The 17,374-nt window shown below is 33.5% G+C and overlaps 1 protein-coding gene across 1 annotated transcript in view; it reads right to left on the bottom strand.

Annotated features, from left to right (window-relative positions):
• The window catches only part of LOC136037725 (probable muscarinic acetylcholine receptor gar-1), a 109,774-nt gene extending 92,702 nt beyond the window's left edge, over positions 1-17,072 (bottom strand). Inside the window, exon 1 of the mRNA XM_065720494.1 lies at positions 16,926-17,072. The gene's annotated coding sequence lies outside the window, so the exon portion shown is untranslated. The remainder of the gene's footprint in view (positions 1-16,925) is intronic.
• Between the last annotated feature and the right edge of the window lie 302 nt (positions 17,073-17,374).

Genomic DNA, 17,374 nt, shown 5'->3' with positions numbered 1-17,374 from the left:
AAAAATCTACTATAGCTAAAGTGTTTGGCAAGAGTCCTATGATAAAATAAAGGCTATTCCACTAGACAAGGCTATTGCACTAGACACAATTCATACTGGGACTTGATGTGTTCAGCATTATTGAACCGAACTTTTGGTTGATTATTGATGATTTAGCTGAATACACTGAACAGTGGTCTCAGGAAAATATGCTACAATTGTTTACTGTAAGCTCATATCATAAAAAAAAAATTCACTTGCTTTGAATTGAAGCTACTATATCATTTACAGCGTTTTTCTTATTCAATTTCTCCAATAACTCCCAATAAACAAATATATCCTGGTGCTCGAAAATTTCTACTTTCAGTATACAGTCAGGCAACAAATAAACCCTCTCGGTTACATTCCATAGGATCTCAATCAGAATAGACCCAAAGATTCGTTTGCAGTCATATATATTTTTTAAAGTGAAATTACCGCATATCTTTCAGTGAAAAGTAAAAAAATTCATTAGCTGCCATCATGATACTGAAGAAAAGATGTTTATTTTCCATTCTAAGTAGTTCAAAACTGGCACTTAGGAAAGCCATGCTCAAACATGGTTGTGACAAAGAATTCATTAATCTCATATCGGAACTTAGTTTAGATTTAACCGAGGGGAATGCTCAATCGCCAGAAGTAGTTAAGGAACAGGCAATGGAACATTGTTCCATTGTACATGCCCTGGCAAGAAGCAATAACAAAGGAAAAGACTAAAGATTTAAAATAAAAGGTCTTTTCTAAGTGGGTGGTAGTTTTTTTACACTTTTATTACGAATAATCGCAGGATTTGTAAACAATTTTTCCTAGAAAAATGGCTAAATCCAAAAAATTGGCACCAATAGAACTCGACCTTTCACCAATGGAACACTGCGGACAATCTTAGTAAATTCGCTAACGACGAGAACATTGCCGATGATAAAATAAATTTTGCTTCAAGATGCACTTTGACGATTGGAAAACATAAGCCCCTCTCGTGGGAGACCGGTAAATGTAAGTGTCAAAGTTTTATTTACAAAAAGGAAATGCCTGTTCAAGATTTTAGAACAACAACAAGATCATAACCAAAGGAAAACGTTTCAGTATTTTCCACTGTTTTGTCAAGTTTTGGAGAACTACTGCCAGACTCATATCGTGAACGAAATATAAGATTCTTGACATATCTCATGGAAAGTGAACACATTCAAGTGGATTGTAAAAGGAAGTGAATTACAATTCATTGGAAAAGTTATAATATACTTCATTTAATATATGATATGGTTACAAATCGCTAGGGACTTTTTTCATTTGTCAATCATCTATACAGCTTTTTAATTACATTAAACTTCCCGAAAAGGGTTATTGCCAATAAGCAAATTCTAAAGAAATTAATGGAACATAATAGTCTAACTTTAAACGAAGAAGAAGAAGATTTTAAATCAGTCTACCGCTAATGCTAGTAGTAGTAGAAACAAGTTAAACTCTAAAACCAAGTACTTACAGTTGCTAAAGCTATAGAATGTATTATTGACCAAGTTTGTTATAGTTTGTAAATCAGTCTACCGCTAATGCTAGTAGTAGTAGAAACAAGTTAAACTCTAAAACCAAGTACTTACAGTTGCTAAAGCTATAGAATGTATTATTGACCAAGTTTGTTATAAAATAAAATCAAACGGATCGTGGTAGTGAATTTGTTAATTTACATGTAGAGAAGGTATTATTGAAATACAATACAATGCTATATCATAGTTATAGTCCTATACGTGCTACATTAGTCAAAAGATTGATAAGAACTATTTGAGTTTTAATTTCAAGATTTTGCATATTGAAAAATATTGCTGCTTTTATTCAAGATTTAGTTCAAAACACGAAGTCAGACTCACTAATATACAAACATATAAACATGGTAAAAGTGAGACATAAACACAGAAAAACACAAATTCAGACACATATACATGCAGAGTTAGACAAACAAAAATCTAAAGACGGACAAAGGGACCAGAAAACAGATGCTCAGTCACAGAGGCATGGAGAGAGAGATAGATAGAGAGAGAGAGAGAGAGGACACACACAAAGTCACACACACACAAACATGCAAACGCACAGCCATGGTGAGAGACAGGAAAAACCCACACAAAATTATAATTTCAGATACAAAAGCACAAAGAGTCAGACACACAAAACAGCAAAGACAGACATAGAGAAAAGCAAACAGATGCTAAGTCACTCAGGCATGGTGAGAAAGAGACAAAAACATACACAAAATTACAAAGTTAGACCCATAAACACACGGAATCAGACACACAAAACCCAAAGACAGACACAGAGACATGAAAAAAGATGCTATGTCACCCAGGCATGGTGAGAGAGAGAGAGAGAGAGAGAGAGAGAGAGAGAGAGAGAGAGAGAGGAGAGAGAGAGAGAAAGAGAGAGAGCGAGAGAGAGAAACAAAACACACACACAAAGACACAAAGTTAGACAAACAAACATGCAAACACACAACCACAGTGAGAAGGAGAAAATACTCACACAAAAACACAAGGTCAGATGCACAAACACACAGAGTCAAACGCACAAAACGACAAAGACAGACACAGACCCATGCAAACAAATGCTCAGTCACACAAGCACGGTGAGAGAGAGAAGAAAAACACAGTCAGACTTACAGAATCAAGCACACAAAAACACGAAGACAGACAGAGACATGAAAACAGACACTCAGTCACACAGGTAAGGTGGGGGACAGGCCAAAAAAACACATAAAAGCATTGAGCAAGATACAAAACCCACAGAGTTAAACACACAAAAACACAAAGACAGACGCAAAGACATGCAAACAGACACCCAGTTACGCAAGCATGGTGAGAGAGAGAGAGACAGAAAACACACAAAAAAACAAAAAGTTAGACCCACAAACATAAGGAGTCAGACACACAAAAACCCACAGACAGAAACAGAGATATACAAACAGACACTCAGTCACACAAGCACGCCGGGAGAGGAAGAGAAAAAAACACACAAATTATGTCTTTCTCCCACCTTGTTTGTGTGACTGAGCGTCTGTTTGTGTGTTTCTGTGTCTGTCTTTGTGTTTTTGTTTGTCTGGCTCTTTGTGTTTGTGTGTTTGCATGTCTGACTGTGTTTTGTGTGTGTATTTTTTGTCTCTCTCTCTCTCTCTCTCACCATGTCAGCGTTACTGAGCATCTTTTTGCATCTGTCTTTGTCTGTCCTTATGTTTTTGTGTTTCGTACTCAGTGTATTTATGTGTCTGACTTGTTGTTACTGTGTTGTTAATGTGTGTTTTTTTGCCCCTGTCCTACCGTGTTTGTGGGATTGGGCGTCTCTTTGCATGTCTCTGTCTGTATTTGTGGTTTCATTTGTCTGACTCTGTGTCTTTGTGTGTCTGACTTTGTGTTTTTGTCTCTATCCCTCCTTGCCTCTGGGACTTAGTGGCTTTTTCCATGTCTGAGCGTCTGCCTTTGTGCTTTTGTTAGTCTTTCTCTGTTAGTTTTGTATTTTTCTCTCTCTCACCATGCTTTTGTGAGTGGGCGTCTATTTGCCAATCTGTGTTTGCGGTTGTATTTTAATGTGGCAGTGTTTTTGTTTGTCTTACTTTGCGTTCCATGGGTGTTTTTCGTCTGTCCCCAGCGTTTCTCTACGACCGAGCGTCTGTTTGCATGTCTCTATGTCTGTCTTTGTGTTTTTGTGTCTCCAACTCTGTGTTTTTTGTGTCCGACTTTGTGTTTGTTTGTGGTTTCTGTATTTCTATCACCATGCCTGTGTGACTGAGTGTCTGTTTGCATTTTTCCGTATCTCTCTTTGTATTTTTGTGTGTGTTTTTGTCTCTCTCCGACCGTGCTAGTGTGACTGAGCGTACGTTTGCATGTCTCTGTGTCTGTGTTTGTGTTTTCAGATGTCTGACTCTGTGTGTTTCTGTGTCTGAACGCGTTTTGTATGTTTTTGTCTCCATCCCAGTGTGCCTGTTTAACTGAGTGCCTGTTTGCATTTCTCTTTGCCTGTCTTTGTGTTTTGTGCGTGTTTGACTTTGTGATTTTTGTGTGTTTTTTTGTCTCTTTCTCACTGTGCTTGTGTGACTGAGCGTTTATTGGCATATCTATGTGTCTTTCATTATGTTTTTGTGTCTTTTTTGTCTCAGGTCGGGTCTGGATTTTACGAATTTGTCTGGATGTCTAGGGCCTGTATAAGATTTATATGTATTGGTCTTGATTTTAGAGGTTCCCAATGATTTCCACAGTTTGGTCATGATTTCCATGAGCTGTCTGGATTTCTACACGTTGGTATTGATGTCTATGGTTTGGTCTGGGTTTCTACATTTTTTAAGAACAAGCAAAAGGCTTATTCAAGAAAATATTTTAAATTCTATGTACTTTTTAACAATTAAAGGGGATTTTTTACAAAATCACTTGAAATTAAGCAGAAGGTTGCGGGGTATGTAAAATGTCACCAAACATTGCAATCTATAAATGAAATGTCAAGTTTACGCTATTCAAACAAATACAATAGTCTTGTTTAGTTTATAAAGTTATTTGTAGGAAAAAGGATGGAAAATCCTTATCTACTTTTAACATCTTCACTCTTCCCACCACCTTTACTAATAATACTACCAAGGCAAGAAAAACTTTAAAGCTAAGCCATAAAAACTAAAAAAAAGTAATTAATTGAAAAATTTACCAACCCAAATTTATTAACACGAGAACGCTCGCAAAATAAAAAAAAAAGAAAAAAAAAGGCAAACATCCTCAAATGCGAGTGTGACTTTGATGGACATTACGCAATAAAATTCGACATATCTAAAATTTTATAATCACGGAAATGATTATGTTTAACCAAAGCACTGTTAAATACCTGAGTAGACCAGAAAAAAGACCTTGTATGACCTTGTATGACCAGAAAAAAAGGGTTCTATGGCCCTTTTTAAATAGCTAATGTTTTCCTTCAAACGATGTGCCTTATGCTATTTTGAACTTTTCCGTCCCGAATAAGGCTAAATTACTGCAGTAGATATTCTAAGATAGCCAACCTTTTTCAAAGTATCAAAAAGCTATTTATTAGGCCTCGCTGTTTTAACAGCCACACTGCTACGTGATGGTATATTCGTCCTAAAAAAAATATAGGCAGTGTTTATAAGCCGAACGGTTATTAAAGACTACCTATCTAGTAGATAATAATGAAACATGCTTTTCAAACAAAGTAAAGAGTAAACGCTAAAATAAACGTAAGGTTGCTCGACTTAAGGAGGGGGGCTGCCGCTCCCTAAACACTCAGATTTTTTTGGAGGATTACAGTATGCTTTATTAAGACAATGATCAATATTTACTATGAGTGAGACCGTAAAAACCATTTTAATCTTCTAATACTTTTTTTCTTATTGAACCAAAATAAATTGGAAAATTACCCATAAATCATAAGTTTTTTTCTGTTTTTTTTATTCAAACGTTCTTAACTAAATATTATTATCTGCAGCTATGATCTGCGTCTTTCATCGGCTTTTGCCGTGTCTTTTTTATGCTTCTCTTTTTTGCTTTTTGCTTAATTCCTTTAATTTCCTATTTTGTGTTTGTTTTTAAAGTCTTACTTCTGTTATGTGTTTTATTCCTAACGCTCTTTTTTACGTATTAAATAAAAAACAAGTTTTTTTAAATGAAAGTAAGGAGCAACATTAAAACTTAAAACGAACAGAAATTACTCCCTATATGAAAGGGGCTTTTCCTCCTCAACGCCTCGCTCTTTACGCTAAAGTTTGACTCTTTCTCTTAACTCTATTTTTAAAACAGTAAAAAACTTTAGCGTAAAGAGCGGGGCATTGAGGAGGAAAAGCCCCTTTCATATACGGAGTAATTTCTGTTCGTTTTAAGTTTTAATGTTGCTCCTTACTTTTATTTAAAAAAACTTGTTTTTTTTATTTAATTTCTGGACGTTTTTGAATTAATATATGTTTTGATCTTGGCTCTCCGCACATAAATAATTAAAACGAAATTTGCATATTAATTAATTGCAATTAATCGGAATATTTTGAGAGTAAGGAGCGAGGGAGGAGGCCTAGTTGCCCTCCAATTTTTGGATTACCTATAAAAGCAACTAGAACCTTTAATTTTTTACAAACGTTTTCATTGGTACAAAATATACGTAACTTACGAATTAACTTACGTAACGAACTTCTATATTCGTATGTTTTTATTGCGTTTATGAGGGGGTTCAACCGTCGTCGATACCTCGCTCTTTACGCTAAAGCTGAAATCATGTCCCGATTCCTTAAGAATGACCTCTGAATCACAAAGGCCGTAGAATAAATAGTTGAAATTACTAAAGATACTTTAGCGTAAAGAGTGAGGCATAACGAGGAGGTAACCCCCTCATATGCGTAATAATTTTTGTTCGTTTTAAGTTTTAATGCAGCTCCTTACTTTCAGTAGAAAAAACTTTCATATTTTTTTTCCTTGTTTTTTAAAATAATGCTAGAAAATCCTGCGCCCCCTTCATTGAAATTCTCTTCCCCCATGAGAAGTTTCTCCATGGAAATATCCTCTCACGTAAACCCCCCCTCAACTCTCCCCCTAAACAAAAAAAATCCCCTGAAAACGTCTGTACACTTCCCAGTAATCATTAGTATATGTAAACGCAGGTTAGAGTTTGTAACTTGCAGCCCCTCCCACGGGGACTGCAGGGGAGTAAGTCGTCCCTAAAGACATAGTTATTAGGTTTTTCGACTATGGTGAATAAAATGGCTATCTCAGAATTTCGATCCGGTGAATTTTGGGGAAAAATTAGCGTGGGAGGAGGCCTAGGTGCCCTCCAATTTTTTTGGTCACTTAAAAAGGGCACTAGAACTTTTAATTTCCGTTAGAATGAGCCCTTTTGCGACATTCTAGGATCACTCAGTCGATACAATCACCCCTAGGGAAAAAAACAACAAAAAACAAACAAAAAAACAAATAAACACGCATCCGTGATCTGTCTTCTGGCAAAAAATGTGAAATTCCACATTTTTATAGATAGGAGCTTGAAACTTCTACAATATTTAAAATCAGCATTGAAATGCGATTCTTTTGATGCAATTATTGGTATTGCATCATCTTTGATTCTTTAACCTCTTTGTTCATCTTTTGTTTCTAATCTACAAGGTATATTTTGTTTCCTGCCATTCGCCTTTTCTCATCTTTGTCTTCCTTTTTATATCACCTAGCTGAACACACTAAGGCGATCAGACAGTTCGTGGTAACGAACTGTAAGTAAGGAGCAAACCGGCTCAATAGTAACCGAAACTGTAAGAAATTTATTTTTTAATACCAATAAATATATAAAAAAAACTTGCTTATTATGCTGATCACAAATATATCAGTTTCAATAAGTTTATTTTTTCCTATCAAAGGCTACGGGACTGGGAAAATTTGCCTGATTTTCGAAAAAAAGAAGGAAACACCCCCTATAAGTCATAGAGTGTAAATGAAAATCAAAACTGCCAGATGAAAGGTCACGGATACATGTTTTTTATATGGGTTCTTGTCTCACCCCAGTGGTTCTAGAATGTCGAGAGAGCATGGACTTAGGCAGGGGATGGCAGGGAGGTCATATTCCCTGAAAATTTGGGACTATAAAGTAATTATAAGGAAACCAAATGAAAGAGAGTAGAATAGCGAAAAACAATGGATAAAATTTGTATTGCCCCATTATTGGCTACCTGCAAATAGATTTTGACCCTTAATAAGGAAAATATTAGTTGTAATTTATAACTGAGTAACCCTTAACCAGTTTTACACAAACATTTATTCTATATGATTTGGTTGGAGCAACAAAAAAAAGTTAAATTCTTTGTAGGAATGAATGGTAAGTAAATAACAATCCTTGTCAATAACGAAAGTATAAGAGCCCAACTATAAATAACATTCAATCGATGAACCAGCTTTTTATCATGATCCTAATGTATTTTTTTATTAGTAATTAGTGCAGTAACTAGACCACAAGAAAGTTCGTGTAACTATAGGAAAAACAAAAGGAAAACAATTTAATAAGGGGCAATTTCGGTAAGAACATACCGTCAACTTTTGATTGCATTACAAGAGTACCCATGGGCTGATATATGAAGCCACAATACTCAGAAATGTTTCCGCTGAACAGAATTCTGGGAATTTTGTATTTTCCCCCTGAACGGATACGTTTTCTTGTGTTTAATATCATTTTTTTTCCAGGAGAGATCGTATTAATTTAGTTGTCAATTTGAAAAAGATTTAATTTTTTACAGTTCTGAAGCATAAAGGTGCCAATATTATCTTAGTATTAAAAATTAAATTAAAAATATTGAATTAAAAGTTGTATTTAATTATCTTAATCTTAGTTTTGTGTTTTACTTTGAACAAATTACTTTGATAATGCGTTACTTCTTATAAGCACTGAGTCTAAAGGTATTAAACATTTTGGCGTTTGATAACCAAGTTCAAAACTGTCGGAATTGTTAAAAATATCCGTCCAACGCTTCGTCATTGCTCAACAGAACTGAATGCTGGGAGTTCATATCTTAGTTTTTGCAAGCAGGTTATTGTTTGGTGTGTATTGCGTAATTACTTACTATTTTCATTTTTATATACTTTTACGTTAATTAACATACCTTTTCCATTGCCTTTAGAAAAGTTTTGGTCTCTAAGCTTAATTAAACATAGAAAAAAACAAGTTTTTTCAACTAAAAGTAAGGGGCAACATTAAATCCTAAAATGAACAGATATTATTGTGTATATGAGGGCGGTTGCCCCCTCCTCAACACCTTGCTCTTCACGCTACAGTTTCTTGGCACTTTAAAAAAGTTACTTATTGTTCTAATCAAACGACCCTTGTGCTTAAGGAGTCAATTTTAAAGAATTGAGACAAAATTTAAACATTAGCGTAAAGAGCGAGGTATTGAGGTATATGAGGTATTGAAGAGGGGGAAATCCCCCTCAAATGCTTAATAATGTCTGTTCGTTTTAAGTTTTAATGTTGCTCCTTACTTTCAGTTGAAAAGACTTGTTTTTTTCTGATTGTTTTTTAAATAACGCCGGGATACCTAGCCCCACCTCCATGGAAAAAATCCCCCTTCCCATAGAAATATACTCTGGACAACTAAATCCTGGGTGAAAATTTATCCTGGACAATTACCCTTAACATCTCCACGCGTAAAATTGAATCAGTAATGAGAAAGTGAGACATATAAAGAAATACCGTATATGAAATTCACCCAGTGCAAAATTTTCCAATGAAAAGTTCACCCTGTATACTATTTTCTCCATGGAAAATTCTCCCAGCAAAAAATTCATCCTCCCCTCCCCTTCTGAAAAATGTATGCATACTTCCTAATAACAAATAAAACATTGGGCAAATTTTATAACTTAAAAAAAAATTCTCCAGGGGTTGTAGGGGATAACTCTATCTCCAAAGACAAAGTTATTGGGCATTGCAACTATGCTGAATAAAAAAGGCTATATCTAAATTCCAATTGGACAACTTTGGGAAAAAGTGGCGTGGCCCCTCCATATTTTTTGGTAACTTAAAAAAGGCACTACAATTTTTCATTTCCGTTAGAAGGAGCCCACACCCGATGTTCTAGGTCCACTGAGTCAAAACGATTACCCCTGGGAAAAAAAAATAAATCAATAAATAAATATGCATCCGTAATTTTACTTCTGGCAAAAATTACAAAATTCTATATTTCTGCATATATGAGCTTGAAACCTCTACAGTAGGGTTCTTTGATACAGAGAATCTGATGGTTTGATTTTAATTAAAATTCTATGATTTCAAGGGTTTCTTCTCCCTTTTTTTGAAAATCAGACAAATTTTCTGAGGCTCGTTGCTTAACTTAACTTGACTAAAACAAGACTAAACTTGATGAAACTTATATATTTATAATCAGCAAAATAAGCCGATTTTTTATATATCTATTAGCGTCAAATTTCTGTTTGTTAGAGTTTTGTTTACTATTAAGCCGGGTCGCTTCTTACTTACTGTCAGTTACTACGAACTGTTTGACTATCCATTAAAATCCAAACAGAGAATATTGAAATATTGATCGTTTTTTGCGTTACCAAAAGCATTGTATTCATAAAACCTTACAGTTTCATGAAATTAAAGAAATAGAAAAGGTTTTTCAAATAAAGTAAGGAGCAAGTTTAAAACTTAAAAGAATTACAAATTATTCTGTATTTAAGGGGGACTGCCCCCTTCTCAACACCTTTCTCATTAAAGAAAGTTTTTTAGTGCTTTGAAAAATATTTTTCCAATTGCAAATTTTCTTAAAAAATTTGGAAAAAAGTCAAACTTCACAGTAAAGAATAAGTAGCTAAGGAGGAGCAGCCCCCTTTATATAAAGAATAACCTGTTCAAATAGGTTTCAAATCTGTTCCTTGATTTCAGTTGAAAAGCTCTTTTTTGTTTAATTTCTGATCGTTTTCCAAATCATACCCAGCCCTAGCCAAGATATAATTTGAGGTACAGCTCCCTTAAATCCATTGTTAACTGCTTTTGAAATGCGTAAATCAATAATTGTGCGTTGATTAGTACCGTCCTATGTTTAAATCTGCAATTTCAATTACTACTAAAGAATTTTGGTTGGATGAACAGGAGTATTATTGTTTGTATGGATGGTGATTCTGTGAGACTTTTGATCTCCTACATAACCGAAGCCACCACAACCTCTACAATAGGATCTTCTTGTCGATAAACACATTACATACATTTTTTTAAATACCATATAAAATTGCTGAAAACTAAGTTTCTAACAGTATTTGTCACCCATAAAAAAAAAACTATAGCAGGGCTGATGATGACCTGCCTTGCGTTTCCCACCTCTTTGCTGGTAGATATGGGAATGTAACGTATTAGCTGTATAGAGAAATATTTTAATTAATTCCGACTCCTCCCCCACCTCTTTCCACAGTTATCTGAAGCCTCATGAAGAGTAAGCAGTTTGTCCATTAAAATCTACGTTTCTAGGAATCTACCCTACTCCCACCTAAACAATGACTCGACCCCCCCGCCCTAATTATAGCTGAAACGCAATTACAGATATAAAAAAAAACATAGCCAAATTTCATTAGAAATGAAGCGAATAAACTTGATTGAGTCTAGTAATACCATCGTTTGGCATTAGTTCTTTTGCAACTGGGAACCCTAAAATATAGTTACTGATACTTTTAAGTCAATTAGCATCTCAATATTTTAACTGATTGCAAATTTGTTCTCTTCGGGGTAAAGTCGCTGTTTGGTGCCCTAAACCACCTAAATTGTCACCCAACCACCACTGCAATTTCGACGTCTTGACGACCCGGGATTTTCCTGCCGGCACACTTGCGAGAGAGGGCTCATTTTAACGGAAATTGAACGTTCTAGTGCCGTTTTAAGTGACCAAAAAGACTGGAAGGCAACTTGAATCCCTCCCACTCCCCTTTTTCTCAAATTCACCCGATCAAAATTTTGAGATGGCCATTTTGTTCAGCATAGTTGAAAGGCCGAATAACCATGCCTCTGGAGATAACCCGACCCTCTAGAGCCCCTGGAGAAAGATTTTTAAGTTGTAAAATTTGCCCATTGTTTCCGTATAGTATTTTGTTATTGGGAAGTATGCCTAAATTTTTCGGACAGGGGGTAAATTTTCTCCTGGGAGAATTTTCCACGGGGAGAATTTTCTATTGGAGGGAATTTTCCAAGAAGTGAATTTTTCATGGAAGTTTTACCCTAGAGAAGTCTGCCAGAATTCCTATACAAAATTCTCCTCATGTGTTACTTTCTCTTTGCCGACTCAATTTTATGCGAGGAGATGTTAAGGGTAATTGTTCGTTTTAAATATTCACAAGAACTGAATTGTCTAGAGAATATTTCCTTGCATCACTTAAAAACGATCAGCAATTAAATTTAAAAAACCACAAGTTTTTCAACTCAAAGCCAGGAGCAGCATTGAAACTTAAAACGAACAGAAATTATTACTTATACGATGTGGCTGCCCCCTCTTCAACACCTCACTCGTTACGCTAAAGCTTAATTTTTGTCCCAATTCTTTAAGAATGATTCCTGAAACACAAGCTTCGTTTAATTAGAACAATAAGAAGCTCTCTTAAAGTACTAAAAAGCCTAGCGTATAGTCCTAGGTGCTGAGGAGGAGACAATCCCCATTATATAGGGAATAATTTATGTTCGTTTTAAGTTTTAACACTGCTCTTTACTTTCAGTTGAAAAAAATGTTTTTTTGTTTAATTATAAAAGAAATTCATAGTTTTAAACGTAGGTCTTATTTCTTCTGTGACATTCCATTAAATAAATAACACAAAATTTTTATCAAATTAACTTAAAGGCATATACCCTATAGTTTATTTATTAAATACAATATTAGAAAAAATATCTATTAAAAGAATTCAGCCTTAAAGGTCCGGGTCTATAGATAAAAAGACGATTGTTACATTATTTTGAACCGTGCTGAACTAGTCAGACTTTATTCAACTTTACATTTAAACGTTAGGATTGAATGGAAGACATTTATATTTCGTACTTTTATTATTCTGATGTTGCTTTCAAAATTTGCTACACACTTTAAAAGCTTAAGACGTTCTTGGTGCTTGAAAAGGATGAAAATACCAAGGAGTGGAATCTCCCCAAGGGGAAAATTCTTGAAAAACACCTTCGTTTCAATAATTCTTCAAGAATATATTAAAAATAAAATATAAATATAAAATAAAAATGTCCTATTAAAAATATAACAACAAAATGAAAGATTTTAAGTAAGTTTAAAGAAAATATTCATGCATATAATATACATGAATAAAAAATATTTAACTTTATATGATATATAAAGCTAAATATTTAATTTAAATATTTAAGTTTATATAATATATAAACTTAAATATTAAATATTTTATTAAATAAATATAAGTAAAATATTAAATATTTATTTTTATGTACATGAAAATATTTAACTTTATTCATGTTTATGACCCTCTGCAGCCTTTTTTTCCTATTGATACTGGTTAATTAGTTCATGTTGTCTTTGTTAGTTTGAAGTTTTGTTGTTGTTTATCGTTTTTGTTTTTGTTTATTTATAATAATACTTTGTACTTTGTGTTTTTTACATTTTTACGGGTAATAAAGTTCATTCATTCGTTCATATAGAAAGGTCAAACCATCCACGCCGATTTCTGATTTTTTTTTTCGGGGGAGGGGCTAGTAATACTGGTGATTATCCCTCTGAACTTGATGAAATTTCAATCGGATAGAATTATATATTGAATCTCTAGGAAGTTTTCAAGTTGCTTTTTTGTGTGCGTTTTAAGAAACATTCTTCCAGCCTGAATGATACTTTGATGGTTTTGAATCCCTATCCTACCCCCCTTTTTTATCTATGGAAAACCCAGACTGTTTCTTATCACCTTATCACCTTAATTTTGTTAGTATCGCTGTTATATAAATTGTCCGAGCTGGAAGAAATCTATTGTAATATATGAATTCTGGCTATGCAATGTCTAAAAAAGACCTCCGTAGTATGGCCTCCTCCCCTCCCCAAGCTTGGATGGACCACATAGGAACACAATCTTGGCTGCAGTCATTTTTACAAAATTGACCAATTAACGAAAAATGATGAACTATTTAGTGTGCCAACCCTACTAGATGCCTCTAAAACCTTACCCAAATGCGGCAATATTCTGGGGAGAGTATTTTTGGGGTGAGGGTCCTAAAATTATACTAGAAAAACGAGCAAGAAATACGTTTTTACTCTAAGCTAATGAATTTGTTGAGTCTCTTCTGTAAAATCAGTCTTTGGTTTGATCCCACTTTTTGGGCTAAAATGAAACAAAAACATATACAACTTGACCCCATCTTGAAAATAAGGGATGATAGACTCCCACAAATCTTGCTTTCTGGTCATACAATTTGGGTCCTACAATAGGGAAACAGTCCCAGAATGGGGCAGGTAAGGGGCATACAATTATTCAAAGGAGACTAGAATATCATTGCAGGGAGAATAAAGTAAAGCTCTTAACGGATTGGGTTGGAGAAACCGCGTGCGGATCTATGTTAAGTCCCACGTAGTTTGGCGCTCCAGTGAGCTTTTAGTAGTAAGAGTAGTGGTATATTGTCTGACGTCTTTATTTCAGATTGAAAGACGTAAAAATAAGCTTTCAATGTCAATTAATTATTTATTCATTTTTCTTCTTTTGTGTCACTTCAAATGCATTTATTTCAATTGTCTCACTGGAATAAATCCTAAGAATGGGTTTAGTTGAAATGCAAGCGGTCATTTATTGCAGAGTTTAGAATCCGACTAAAATGGGCTTCTATTGTTATTAGTTAATAACTTAAAATGAAATTACTTATTTTTTAATTTGTTATCTATTGGTAACTTAAAACTATTTGAAGTAAGTAAAGGCAATTTATATTAAGGAATTAGTTTGGTTAACTTTGTCCTTAAAAATATTGAAAAGTAACAATGAAAAGAACAAGGTTGAGAAATCAAAAAGTTAGAATCATTTTTCGTTTTTTAAAGGAATGTAGAACATTGATTTTCCTCAGTTAGTTTGTTTTTGACAATTTTGTTTATTTATTTATTTGATTATTTGATTTGTTCCTTGTTTATCTTTTTATTTGCATTTTTTTATTAGTTTAATTTTTATTTAATTTGTTTTATTTATTTGATTCTTTTTGTTTTGTTTCAGCGCTTTGATTGTTTGGTTGTTTTCATTGCAGTTTGTAGTCTTGTGAATCTATTCAGTTCAGGAAAACAGCTTTTTAATGATCCAAAAAAGTTCTATTTTTGAATTTCGTATGTTAAAGTAAAATGCATCTCTTTTGAACTTAAGGTTAAGACCTTAAATTTTAGTGTACATAAATCCCCTTCTTTTAATGGAGCCTGGATCAATACTGTTCCGAAGTTAGTTTCATTTAAATTGTTTTTCTTTTTTTAATAATTACATTTTATTTTAAACGAGAGTTTTGCTTCAATTTGTTGCTCTTTTCCTTCCTAATTACTTCTGAAAACGATAAATAATGGTAAGGTCAAAATGTCCTATTCAACTTAGTGGTTTCTTTTATACCATGAAAAACGTTAAAATTGGGAATATTTCACATTTATTTTTTTTAACGGAATCAAGAACATTGCTTTTCCTCAGTTAGTTTGTTTTTGACAATTTTTGCTTATTTGATTATTTGATTTGTTCCTTGTTTATCTTTTTATCTGTATTTGTTTATTAGTCTATTTTTTATTTAATTTGTTTTATCTATTTGATTGGTTTTTTGTTTTAGTGCTATGATTCTTTGGTTGTTTTGATTGCGGTTTGTAGTCTTGTGATTCTATTCAGTTCGGGCTAACGGCTTTTTCATGCTCCAAAAAATGTTCTAATTTGAATTTTTTATGTTAAACTAAAATACATTTCATTTGAATTTAAGGTCAAGACCTTAAATTTAAGTGTACATAAATCCCCTTCTTTTAATGGTGCCTGGATCAATACTATTCCTAAGTTAGTTTTGTTTGATTTTTTTTTCTTAACAATTACGTTTTATATTAAACGAGAATTTTAGCTTCAGTTTGTTGCGATTTTCCTTTCTAATTACTTCTGAAAATGATAATTAACAGCAAGGTCAAAATGTCCTATTCAACTTAGGGGTTTCTTTTATACCCTAAAAAATGTTAAAATTGGGAATATTTTTTTCTTTATACGGAATTTTTTTTCTTTATGCTCAAATATATACAGTTTAATCTCTAGTTATGACAGAAAATCAAAACTAAAAAAACAAATTATTTTTATTTTCTCAAGCTAGCTTCTTTTTAATTGTAGTTTTAGTCGTTATATTTTTGTTATATTAGTAGGCTATATTAATATGAACAGTTATATTAATTTAGTTATATTGGATATATTAATTATATTAACGGTTATATTAATTAACAATTTTTTAAAAAATCAAATATTAGTTTGTATTTTTCTCCCTTTCTAATTTTATTCCTGAGGGTAACTATCGGCGGTAGGGTAAACATGCATAATTTATTTTAGTGATATCTTTCATGCCCTTGAAAAGATTTTCATTATTAACTGTTTATCGATGGATTAGATCAGTGCGCAAGTAATGGGGGGCACTGTCGGCAGACAATATTCCCTGTTTATTCGTTGTATCGACCAAATATTGAACTAAAAAATTAGTTTAAAATAGTTACAGTCTCTGTGCTGTTATATTCCTTAGCTATATCTCAGTCCTGAAACAATTCTTATCAGGATATTTGACAGGAATATTGAATTCCAACTGGACTCGCTCAAAAGTAACAGCAAGTGTCCAAGCTCTGGCTTGGAGTTGTTTTACCCATCTAGGTACTTGTGTATTATTCAGAACAAACTCAATAAGTGAAGTTAGGTTCTTTCGTGAAACAAACTACAATACAGGTACATTTTATAAGAAAATCCGATTTCATAGCCACAAAGATAAAACTCAATTTAGTTTGCTACGCATTGTGATAGACGATAGTGTCTGAACATGGATTTTGAAATTAAGATTTGGGATTTGCTAAAGACTGAAAAAGAGGCAATTATATTTTCAAGGATAAGGGGTTGTTGCCCACAACAAAACAATGCATCAATGGACACAACTTGACTTTATACTCTTACGGGAAGGAAGATTATCCAATTAGCTTTATCATGGACTATATATTTGCACATTAGGAGGGGGGTGGTGTGCATTATATCAAATACCTAACTTAATCTAACCACATCTATATATAAAATATTTAATTAAAATATACCTGCATCGTAGTTTGTTTCAAGAAAGAATCTAACTTAAATTATTGAGTGTGTTCTGAATAATACACAAGTACCCTCATATAATATAAACCATACTTTCCAATTCTGTTTATAATTTTTTTATACCAAAAATAATCCGATTCAACGTAAAGCTAAAACACAAAAATATACCTTATAAGGGATATAAAAAATTCAGAGTTGTATCTGTTTCAAAACTTTTACTGCTATAACAAGTAACACATATCTATCCTTCCAGTTTTTAGACTAAGCCACTGAAAATCAGCGGGGTAAAGAAGCATTTGTGTTGGCTTCCCGGGGACAGCCGCATTTAAGACTGATGGACATGTTCCCGCCCTTCAGGCAAGTACGTTTTCCCTGATTGCAAAAACGCTAGTACCAAAAGAGAAAATCACTGAATAACAGTGTTTTTTTTTTGTTTCGCTTTCGCGGAACACTTTTATGAGTCAGTATGTTTGCTTATGTGTTTATGAATTCTACAATTATCCTTGACATGCCATAAGTCAGTTTATTTGAGCTAGTTTTATGGATGTATGTTTCACAGCTTGTACAAAAATAATTATTGTTTGTTTTCAGTTCAATTTCCTTCTTTACTTCCATCA

Source organism: Artemia franciscana, chromosome 17 (genome assembly GCF_032884065.1).
Source record: "Artemia franciscana chromosome 17, ASM3288406v1, whole genome shotgun sequence".
In the NCBI taxonomy this organism is placed as follows: domain Eukaryota; kingdom Metazoa; phylum Arthropoda; class Branchiopoda; order Anostraca; family Artemiidae; genus Artemia; species Artemia franciscana.
This window is presented reverse-complemented; position numbering and strand designations above follow the sequence as displayed.